Below are 12025 nucleotides of genomic sequence, written 5' to 3'. Positions count from 1 at the left end.
TGCCCCTTCCCCACTGGCGCTCTGTCTTTCTGTCTCTCAAAAATGAATAAACATTTAAAAAAATTAGGAAGGAAGGAATAAAAGTGAAGGTTTTCTGCCCTCCATATTCAAATCAGTTTTCGAATTAGCTTTCTGGTGAGAAGTGTGTTTGGGATAAAGGGATTCTAGAAGTTTCAGGACAGCTGAGCTCAAGGGTAAGGGAGTCTGGCGGCAGGGCTGTTAACTATGAGCTGAAGCAATCCTTGTGATGAAAGTGGATCCTGCAGTAACATACAAAAGCCAAGGACATGTATATTTTTATATCTGTGTGGTTTTAAAATTTTAGTACTTAGAACTTTGGTCTTCTGCACTACTCTTTTGCTCTTATAAACATAATTTACATGTAAGAATGGAAAGGGACAATATTTGCCTACATGTTCCCTGCCTCATCCCCAGGGAAGTAACTGCTGGTTGTATGCCTCTAAAACGATGCTGTTTTTTCTGCTAAGGGTAAAAGAAAAAAAATGTTGGATGATAAGATTTGCAGCTTAATCTGCTTTGAATAAAACCATGGAGCAGAAACTATACGATGAAGGAAGAATTCTATGAAAATTGCAAATCCTAAACTCTGTGGCGATATCTTTCTAGGGAATGGAGAAAGGCAGTGAAATGGCAGGTAGCCTAAAGGAGGCTTGAAGGACTCAGATATAAGTAATATTTTATATCAAACATAGCAGTTTAGGCCCCCGTAATCTTCAAGAGTAGTCACAGATGTCATAAAACAAAGTTCATTGTTTTAGGATTTTTTAAAAATGTGTTGTACCTAAGGCCATACTTACTCTTCTATGCTATCACTGCAAAGGAGTGATATGTATGTATTATATGAAAAAAAAAAATCCTTAATGCACTGTTATCTCCTAAATATTTAGTAAATTAATACTATTTAATTTTTTTAAAGATTTGTCTGTGTAGACACTAAAAGTATTACACAAAATCTGGACTGAAGATGTCCTTTTTAACAACAATTTAAAGTACTTTTTATATATGTTATGTAGTATATACCCTTTCTAAACTGCCTAGTTTGTAATTCTCATAATTCCTACTTGTGAAGTGTACCTGTCTTTGTCTCTCTTTTCAGTCCATTTCTGCACGCACCCCTCTTTCTACGATTATAGAGATGACTGTGTATGCTTTACATTCTGCTGCGAGGTGCACGCTCAGAGCCGGCTGCGCTCCGGTGGGGCGTGTTCCGTGGGGTGCAGGAGGGCAACCGCTTTGGAGCTGAGTGTTTCCCGCTTTTGAGTTGTCCTGACATCCTTCTTGAAATGACTGTTAAAACTAAAATAAATTACATTGCATTTATTTTATATTCTTGGTTGTAATAAAATTTAATTGACTTTGTTTCTATGTGGATTTTTTTTAAGTACAGAAAAACTCCTGTTAATAAGTTGTGGCGTTAAAATTGTATCTGTGCACCTAGAAGCTTTTCAGATTACAATTGTCCTGCAGAGATGCAGTCTCCTGGTGAGTTGCAATATGTTATTTTATTCAGGATGCTTATGATGTCACAAACCACAGATGCAATGCTTACAGATACCTCAGAAGCAAAGCAATAGTTTTGAAAACATTTCTAAGGAAAACATCCTTTCTAGAAAAAAAAATGAAAATTAGAATGATGTTTTAGAAAAAACAAATAGGCAGCATTTTGTGGGTTAGAGTGGCATTGGATTTTTTTTCCCCTTTTTATAAGGACATTCTGTTTTACCTGACTGCCCCTTATGATTTACTTGATGAATCTAATACAGTTACTCCAATAGTCAAAGGCATCATGGAGTGAACTGAAGAATGTTTAAATGGCACAAACACAGAACTTCCATTTCTCTTTAAAATAGATAACAGCACCCATCCGGTTGCTTCACTGCTTGGCCTTGACCATATCTATTCAATACCGTGCTATTTATAGGGTAGAGCTTCTCTTGGAATACTATTCTTTGACCATAGCTGCCTTTCTAACCAGCCACCTGGATAAGAGAAAGTGCATGACTGTATAAACTCCTTACCATTCCTAGGAAAGTAACTTTGAAAGTACAGGACTATGTACGTAGCTGACTGTAAGTTCTTTGTGGACAGGGGGCCTGGATTCCATTCCTTCTGCACTTTCAGCGCCTGTCGTGATGCCCAACACAGAGCAGACAATAGGGCAAGTCATTAACATCACTTTTGTATCTTGGCATAGAATTCCTGGGTCATTTCTTTTTTCAATTTTTTCATTTATTAATTTTCTTAAATTTACATACAAGATAGTTAACGTATAGTGCAATAATGATTTCAGGAGTAGAATTCAATGATTCATCACCTACATATAACCCCAGTGCTCATCCCAACAAGTGTCCTCCTTAAAGCCCCTTGCCCAACTAGCCCATTCCCCCACCCAAAACCCCTCCAGCAACCCTCAGTTTGTTCTCTGTATTTAAGAGTCTCTTATTGTTTGTCTCCCTCCGTGTTGTTATTTTTGCTTCCCTTCTCTTATGTTCATCTGTTTGTATCTAAAATTCCACATATGAGTGAAGTCATATGATACTTGTCTTTTTCTGACTAATTTCACTTAGCATAATACACTCTAGTTCCATCCATGTTGTCACAAATGGCAAGATTTCATTATTTTTGATTACCCAGTAATACTCCATTGTATACATACACCACATCTTCTTTATCCATTCATCAGTTGATGGACATTTGGGCTCTTTTCATACTTCAGCTATTGTCTTTAGTGCTGCTATAAACATTGGGGTGCATGTGCCCCTTTGAATCAGCACTCCTATATCCTTTGGATAAATACCTAGTAGTGCAATTGCTGGGTTGCAGGATAATTCTATTTTTAGTTTTTTGAGGAACCTCCATACTGTTTTCCACAGTGGCTGCACCAGTTTGCATTCCCACTAGCAGTGCAAAAGAGTTCCCCTTTCTCCGCATCCTTGCCAACACCTTTTGGTGCCTGAGCTGTTAATGTTAGCAATTCCAGGGGTGCCTGGGTGGCTCAGTCAGTTGAGCGTCCGACTTCAGCTCAGGTCATGATCTCGCAGTGTGTGAGTTTGAGCCCCGCGTGGGGCTCTGTGCTGACAGCTCAGAGCCTGGAGCCTGTTTTGGATTCTGTGTCTCCCTCTCTCTGACCCTCCCCCGTACATGCTCTGTCTCTCTCTGTCTCAAAAGTAAATAAATGTTAAAAAAAAAAAAAATTTTTTTTAATGTTAGCCATTCCAACAAGTGTGAGGTGGTATCTCAGTGTGGCTTTGATTGGTATTTCCCTGATGATGAGTGATATTGAGCATTTTCTCCTGTGTCTGTTGGCCATCTGGATGTCTTCTTCAGGGAAGTGTCTACTCATGTCTTTTGCTCATTTCTTCACTGGATTATTTGTTTTTTGGGTGTTAAGTTTAGTAAGTTCTTTGTAGATTTTGGACACTAATCCTTTATCTGATATGTCATTTGCAAATATTTTTTCCCATTCTGTCAGTTGCCTTTTAGTTTCGCTGATTGTTTCCTTCACTGTGCAGAAGCTTTTTATCTTGATGAGGTCCCAATAGTTCATTTTTGCTTTTGTTTCCCTTGCCTCCAGAGACATATGAGTAAGAAGTTGCTGCAGCCAAGATCAAAGAGGTTTTTGCCTGCTTTCTCATCTAGGATTTTGATGGCTTCCTGTCTTGTGTTTAGGTCTTTCATCCATTTTGAGTTTATTTTTGTGTATGATGTAAGAAAATGGTCCAGCTTCATTCTGCTGCATGTCACTGTCCAGTTTTCCCAGCACCATTTGCTGAAGAGACTGTCTTTATTCCATTGGATATTCTTTCCTGCTTTGTCAGAGATTAGTTGGCCATATGTTTGCGGGTCCATTTCTGAGTTCTCTATTTTGTTCCATTGATCTGAGTGTTCTTGTGCCAGTACCATACTGTCTTGATGATTACAGCTTTGTGATACATCTTGAAGTCTGGGATTGTGATGCCTCTGGCTTTGGTTTTCTTTTTCAGGATTGCTTTGGCTATTCGGGTTCTTTTCTGGTTCCATACAAATTTTAGGACTGTTTGTTCTAGATCTGAAGAATGCTGGATCATTTTAAATGGTGGGAATTTTAAAGCCTCAAATAGCATCAATCTGTTTTGCAGGCAGTAGAAAGCCAGCTTGGACCAGCAAAAGCCTAACAGGAACATTTGTTCATTTGTTCTAAATGAGAGAATATAAGGGTAAGAAATGAAAATACTGACTTAATTATTTTTCGGGTGTGGAGTTTGGTGAGTTCTTTACAAATTTTGGATCCTAGCCCTTTGTCCAATATATCATTTGCAAATATCTTTTCCCATTCTGTCAGTTGCCTTTTAGTTTTGTTGATTGTTTCCTTTGCAGTGCAGAAGCTTTATATCTTCATGAGGTCCCAATAGATCATTTTTGCTTTTAATTCCCTTGCCTTTGGAGATGTGTCAAGTAAGAAAAACAAATAATCCAGTGAAGAATTGGGCAGAAGACATGAATAGACACTTCTCTAAAGAAGACATTCAGATGGCCAACAGGCACATGAAAAGATACTCAACGTCACTCCTTATCAGTGAGATATCACCTCACGCCAGTCAGAGCGGCTAAAATGAACAAATCAGGAGACTACAGATGCTGCAGAGGATGTGGAGAAATGGGAACCCTCTTGCACTGTTGGTGGGAATGCAAACTGGTGCAGCCGCTCTGGAAAACAGTGTGGAGGTTCCTCAAAAAATTAAAAATAGATCTATCCTATGACGCAGCAATAGCACTGCTAGGAATTTACCCAAGGGATACAAGAGTGCTGATGCATAGGGGCACTTGTACCCCAATGTTTATAGCAGCACTTTCAACAATAGCCAAATTACGTAAACAGCCTAAATGTCCATCAACTGTTGAATGGATAAAGAAATTGTGGTTTATATACACAATGGAATACTACTTGGCAATGAGAAAGAGTGAAATATGGCCTTTTGTAGCAATGTGGATGGAACTGGAGAGTGCCATGCTAAGTGAAATAAGTCATACGGAAAAAGACAGATACTATATGTTTTCACTCTTATGTGGTTCCTGAGAAACTTAACAGAAGACCATGGGGGAGGGGAAGGGGAAAAAAAAGTTACAGAGATGGAAGGAGGCAAACCATAAGAGACTCTTAAAAACTGAGAATAAACTGAGGGTTGATGGGCGGTGGGAGGGAGGGGAAAGTGAGTGATGGGCATTGAGGAGGGCGCCTGTTGGGATGAGCACTGGGTGTTGTATGGAAACCAATTTGACAATAAATTTCATATTAAAAAGAAAAAATAAAAGAAAATATTGACTTAAAACATTAAGATGTATTAAGTACATTCCTTTTTCTTTTTCAGACTTTTTCCGCTGCTTAGACTTTTTCATAAAGTACTGCTGAGCTTTTTCACATAAAGATGCTATTGTGAACTGAATGTATTCCTTCAAAATTCTTATGTTGAAGCCTTTATCCCCAGTGTGGCTATATTTGGAGGTGAGGCCTTTATTGAAGTAATGAAAGTCAAGTGAATTCATAAGGATAGGACCTTGATCTAATGAGATTAGTTTCTTTGTAAGAAAAAACACCAGACAGCTCTCTCCCCTCTCCCTTTTTCCTTGCATGCCACCCTCCCCCTCCCCCCTTTTTCTTCTCTTTCCCCACAGCCTTCTCTCCCGACCATGTGAGGACACAACAAGAGGGCTACATCTGCAAGCCAGGAAGACAGCCTTCACCAGAAACCAAATCCCACCAGACCTTGATCTTGGACTTTCCAGCCTCCAGAACTGTGAGAAAGTAAATTTTCATTGTTTAAGCCACCCAGCCTATGGTATTTTGTTACAGCAACTCATGCAGACTTTGGTACCAAGAAATGGGGTGCTGTTGTAACAAGTACCTAAAAGTGTGGCCGTGGTTTTAGAACTGGTGGATGGGGGGAGGTTGGAGGAATCTGAGGCACAGGCTAGAAACATGGAATGTTAGAGGCAATTCTGGTGATTGTTCTGAAAGAAAAGAAGAGAGCTGGAGAGAAAGGTTCTCTTAGAGAATCTTCTTAGGGAACACATCAATAATCACGAACAGAATGTTGGTAGAAATACAGACAGTAAAGGTATCATATGGAAATAAGAAACAGGTAATTGGAGACTGGAGAAAAGGCAATCCTTGTTACAAATTTCCAAATAACTTGGCTGACTTGTGCTCTAGTGTTTTATGGAAGGTAGAATTGTTAATGGATGAAATTTCATTTTGTAGTTATTTGTTGTTATATAGAGAAAGACATTGGATTTGCATATTGCCTTTATATCCTGTGACATTGCCAAATTCACTGTTCTAATAGCTTTGTGGTTTTGTGTTTGTTTTGTGGAAGAGGATTCTCTTAGGTTTTCTACATATACAATTGTGTCATCTGTGAATAAAGACAGTTGCACTTCTTCCTTTCCAACTTAAATACCTTTTATTTACTTTTCTTGCCTAAATGCATGGGCTAGCAGTTCCAATACAATGTTGAATAGAACTGGTAAGAGTGAACACCTTGTAATGTTCTGCCTCAGAAAGCATTCTATATTTCACCATTAGGTAGTATTAGATAAAGGTTTTTCATAGATGCCCTTAGTCAAATGGAGGAAGTTTCCTTCTACTTCTATTTTGACAAGTTTTAATCATGAACAGGTGCTGCATTTTGTGAAATCCCTTTTCCTGCATATGAGATGATTACATGATTTTTCTCCTTTAGGCTGTTACAATGATGAATTACCTTAAAAAAAATTTTTGGCAGGGGGTGGATAGCTGACTCAGTTGGAGGAGCATGTGACTCTTGATCTCGGGGTTGTGAGTTTGAGCCCCACTTTGGGTGTAGAGATTACTTAAATAAATAAACTTTAAAAAGTTTTTGGCTTAACACAACACAAAATTTATTATCTCACAGTTTCTGTGGGTCAGGAGTGTGGTCATGTGTTAACTGGGTCCTCTGCTCATGGTCTTACCAGATCTCAAGGTGGTAACTGGGACTTTGATCTCATCTAAGGCTTGGAGTTCTCTTTCAAGATCACTAGGTTATGGCAGAATTCAGCTTCTGTGGTTGTAGGACTTGTCTGCTGTCTGTGGAGGGCCATCCTTCGCTCCTAGAGACTATTTTGCCATGTGGCCTGCTCCATCCACAACATGTAGTTGGCTTCTTCAAGGTCATCAGGAAAATTCCTACCTAGTCTGCTACAGCAGAGTCTTATGTAATATAATGTAATCACTGATATGACTATTTCATCATATTCACAAGTCCTGCTCAAGTGAGGGGAATTATATAGGATGTGTATCTGGGGCTACGCTGACTGATTTTTGAATGTTAAAACAGCCTTGCGTTCCTGGGATAAACACAAAGAGAAAGCAATGTGAAGATGGAAGCAGAGGTTGGAGTGATGCAGCCACAAGCCAAGAAATGCTGTCAGCCCCCAGAGACTAGAAGAGGCAAGGATAAATTCTCCTTTAGCCTCAGGAGGGAATGTGGCCTTGCTGACACTTTGACTTCAGACTTCTGGCCTCTAGAACTGAGGATAAGCTTCTGTTGTTTTAAGCCCCCAAGTTTGTGGTAATTTGTTACAACAGGCATAGGAAACAAATACAGATTTGGGTCATGGTGTATTATCATCTTCCTAATTTACTGGGTTTGACTTGAAACCAATTAAAAGCAAAGAGTGGAACCAAAGCCAAAATGGCTGTACTAATGTTTCAGCAAAGCTCGATTTTACACTAATCTTTTCCCTCTCTTCCCCCAGCCTCCCTTCCTCCTGTCTTTCCTTTCATTTCAGGAACCCCATACGACCCTGAAGACAGGACAGAGGAGTCTGGCAGTAGTACAAAATTCCTGTCAAAACCAGTTACATACTGTATTTCCTTATAAAACCCACAGCCCGTTCCTAGAGGCCGGCTTGCAGTTTTGAAGGCAGCCTCCCTTGCCTGGCAAAGCAATAAAACTATTATTCCTCTTTATACCCAAACTCTGTCTTCCCATTACATATTTTGGCTCCAGAGGTTGGTTTTCGATGACAGATTTGCTAATATTTTAAGACTTTTTCATATCTATATTCATGAAGGATATTGGTCTATAATTTTCTTGTGATGTTCCTTTCAAGTTTAGTGTCAAGGTTATACAGGACTCATAAAATGATACCAGGGAAATGTTTTATCTTCTGTGGTCTGAGAGAGTTTGTGCAATACTTGTATTATTTCTTCCTTAAATGGTTTGGTAGAAGACACCAGTGAGGACTTCTGGAGTTTTCTCTATGAGAAACACTTTAATTAGAAATTGAATTACTTTAAAGATTATAGAGCCATACAGATTTGCTATTTTTGAGTTCATTTTATAAAGTTGTATTTTAAACGAGTTTATTGGGACGCCTGGGTGGCTCAGTTGGTTAAGCTCGGCTCAGGTCATGATCTCACGGTTCGAGAGTGTGAGCCCTGTGTCAGGCTTTGTGCTGTCAGCTCGGAGCCTGGAGCCTGCTTCGGATTCTGTGTCTCCCTCTCTCTCCCTCCCTCTCTGTTCCTCCCCAACTTGCACTCTCTCTCTCCTTCAAAAATAAAGATTAAAAAAAAATTTTTTTTAAGGAATTTATTGCATCTAGGTTGTGATATAAATGTTTCTCTGAAGATATATACTTAGACATTGGAATTGTCAAGTCAAAAGAAATGAGTGTTAAAAAAAATGTTTATTTATTTTGAAAGCAAGAGTGCACAAGCAGGGGAGGGGCAGAGAGAGAGGGAGAGAGAGAATCCCAAGCAGACCCTGTGCTGCCAGTGCAGAGCTGGACGCAGGGCTCGATCTCATGAGTCATGAGATCATGACCTGAGCCAGGATCAAGAGTCTGATGCTCAGCTGACTGAGCCACCGGGTGCCCCAGAATGAGCATTTTAAATTATGAAAACATGTATTGAGCTAACATTTACACAGCACTTCCTACATGCATTTTACATTTATTAACTCTTTTACTTCTCACAACAGCTGTATGAGGTAGACACTATTGTTGTCCCCAGATTTAAAAAATAATTTATTATCTTTTAAAATGTTTTATTTTTGAGAGAGAGAGAGAGAGAGAGAGCGGGTCAGAGAGACAGGGAGACACAGAATCCGAAGCAGGCTCCAAAGCTGTCAGCACAGAGCCCAGCACGGGGCTCAAACTCACAAACCATGAGATCATGACCTGAGCCGACGTTGGACGCTTAACCAACTGAGCTACCCAGGCGTCCCCCAAATATTTTATTTTTAAGTAATCTCTACACCCACGGTGGGGTTTGACCAGGCACCCCATTGTCTCCAATTTTTAATAAATGAAAAACAAAACAGAGAGAGAGGTTAAGTAACTTGTATAAGTCACACAACTGATAAGCATCAGAGCCAAATGCCTAACCCTTTATACCTGTAGTTCTCCAACTGTATTCCCTGGACCAGCCACATTAGCATCATGCGGGAACTTGTTGGAAATGCACATTCTCAGATTCTCCCCCATAGTGCTGACTCAGATACTCTAGGGGTGGGGCCCAGGAAGTTGTGTTTTAATGAGCCTCTCGGTGATTCTGATGCATACTAAAGTTTGAGAACCACTGACTTGTACCATACACTTCTCACATATATTTCCAAATCACCTTCTACAAGAACTGTATTAATTTACTTTCACCAGTCGTATATGAGAGCGCCCCTGTCCCTTCACCCTCCTAAAACTGAGCAATCTTTACATTACAGATTTACAATCTGATAGGCAGAGAGTCATGTCTTGTTGCTTTAAAAAACTATTTTGGTCCTCCTTTTAGTGCGGATCCATTTCTGTCCTTTTACCTGCCCTCCTGGGCCTCCTCTTCTTCTGCATGGCATTTGGCTCCATTGACCCTCCTTTTCTGGGGGTGGGTTTTCAAGTCTAACCCTTCTGAATTTGCCAGGCAACCATATGGTGCTTGAGTGCTAAATTAATCTCATTCTTTACAAGTAAGGAGAAGCAAATAGGTTATCTTCTAGAAGTATAAAAATCTTGTTTTTGTTTACTGAGCATGAAATACAAAGTCTTCTTCAGCTTTTGTTACTGACAATCCTTTCCTAAATTGTGCATTTTTCTTGAAATTCTGTATATGTCTTGGCACTGTGGTGCCAGTGTACTGAACATCAACAAGGATGATAGGTGTAGGAGCGGAAGAGATCTGTAGTTACCCCAAGTGGTAACCTCAAAAGTGTTTGCGGGAGGGGCACATGGGTGGCTCAGTCGGTTGAGCGTCCAACTTTGGCTCAGGTCATGATCTCATGGTTCGTGGGTTCAAGCCCCGCGTGGGGCTCTGTGCTGACAGCTCGGAGCCTGGAGCCAGCTTCGGATTCTGTGTCTCCCTCTCTGCCCCTCCCCCACTTCACTCTGTCTCTCTCTCTCTCTCTCTCTCTCTCTCTCTCTCTCTCTCTTTCACAAATAAATAAACATTAAAAAAAAAAAGTGTTTGGGGGAACCTAATCCCTGACCTTGACATTTTTGGAGGAGGGAGTACCTTTCTTATGTCCAAGAACAGAAAACCTTGATTGACCAAAGGTCCCCATGATTTGATTTCATGGTGTTTCCCATTGTATTTTCACCACATTGCAGAAAAGACCCCATAAAAACTAGCTGGCTAAATATCACAGGGCTGGGGCAACTGGTTGGCTCTGTTGGTAGAGCATGAGACTCTTGATCTCAGGGTTGCGAGTTCGAGGCCCATGTTGGGCATAGAGATTACTTTCAAAAAACAAAAAAAATCACAGGGCAAATTCTTACCATCTACAGTGTCAAGTAGTTATTGAGTCGTGATATTCAGCTCCCCGTCAGTCGTATCAACATGGCATGACAGAAAGAACATGGGTTTTGGAGACAAACTTAGGTTTGAAACCTAGTACTTATACATCTGAGCTGTGGAGCCTTGGACAAGTTACTGAACCTCTCTCTGATCTCACTTTATTACCTATACAATGCAAAAAAAAAAAAAAAAAAGGCATCTACCTCATACAGTTTAAGGATTAAATGACATAATATGTGTTGTGTCCAGCAGGGCACCTGTTTCATAGTAGGCTCTCAGGGAATGTGGATTCCATTGGTTTTCACTTCCCACTGAAATTTCTATATGCTTGAATGTGTGTTTGTAGTATAAATAGGAAGTTTAATATCCTTTATCTCCTTCATTTGATGATCTCTCTTTTCACAGAGGATGACACATCTGTATCTGCGCAGGTTACCCGTCAGCCATTTGAATGGCAAGAAGGACACCACCCGTCATACCAAGGAGCACTCTTATAAGCCGAGGGCTATGTAACAGGCACTGGGTTCATTCTTTAATGAAATACGATAAAAAACCAAGGGACTCTTTAATTGTGTTTCAGTGGCATCACCCATTAACTTTTCTCTTTTTTTCCTACCGCAATAAGAAATAAGTTCAACTAGGGGCTCCCGGGTGGCTCAGTTGGTTGAGCGACCAACTTCAGCTCAGGTCATGATCTCACAAGTCGTGAGTTTGAGCCCCGCATCAGGCCCTGTGGCTGACAGCTCAGAGCCTGGAGCCTGCTTCGGATTCTGTGTCTCCTTCTCTCTCTGCCCCTAACCCACTTGCATTCTGTCTCTGTCTCTCTCAAAAATAAACATTAAAAAAAAAAAAAATTAAAAAAATAAAAGAAGTTCAACTCACTATATTGTACACCTGAAACTCATATTACACTATATGTTAACTAATTGGAATTTAAATAAAACCTTTAAAAAGAGAATAAGTTCATTAAATTGAGTTTCCATGCCACTTATAGCTGTAGTTAGACCAATGAGAGCAACTGTCTTTTCTGGACACGCAATTACAGCGTAAAGCAGAAGCCGCCCACATCGTCTGGATCCAAAGAGAACATACTTCCTCCATTTCCCCACCGTGGTTCTGATAAGCGCCATCTGTACTCCTGAGTGATCATATCTCACAAAGGCATGGTCCAGAGATTTGCAAAACCCCTCAGCTACCAATACTTTTGTATGCTTCATATGA

General features: G+C 40.1%; 1 long non-coding RNA gene across 1 annotated transcript; it reads left to right on the top strand.

Moving 5' to 3' along the window:
• The first annotated feature begins 5809 nt into the window (after positions 1-5809).
• LOC122238423 lies at positions 5810-11373 on the top strand. Its single transcript, XR_006217343.1, has 2 exons — positions 5810-6140; positions 11210-11373. It is a non-coding gene; the product is annotated as an uncharacterized LOC122238423 (long non-coding RNA).
• Positions 11374-12025: the final 652 nt, after the last annotated feature.

The sequence above is a fragment of the Panthera tigris genome, chromosome B2 (assembly GCF_018350195.1).
Source record: "Panthera tigris isolate Pti1 chromosome B2, P.tigris_Pti1_mat1.1, whole genome shotgun sequence".
Taxonomy (NCBI): Eukaryota; Metazoa; Chordata; class Mammalia; order Carnivora; family Felidae; genus Panthera; species Panthera tigris.
Note: the sequence above shows the minus strand (reverse complement) of the source record. Positions and strands in the feature narration are given on the sequence as shown.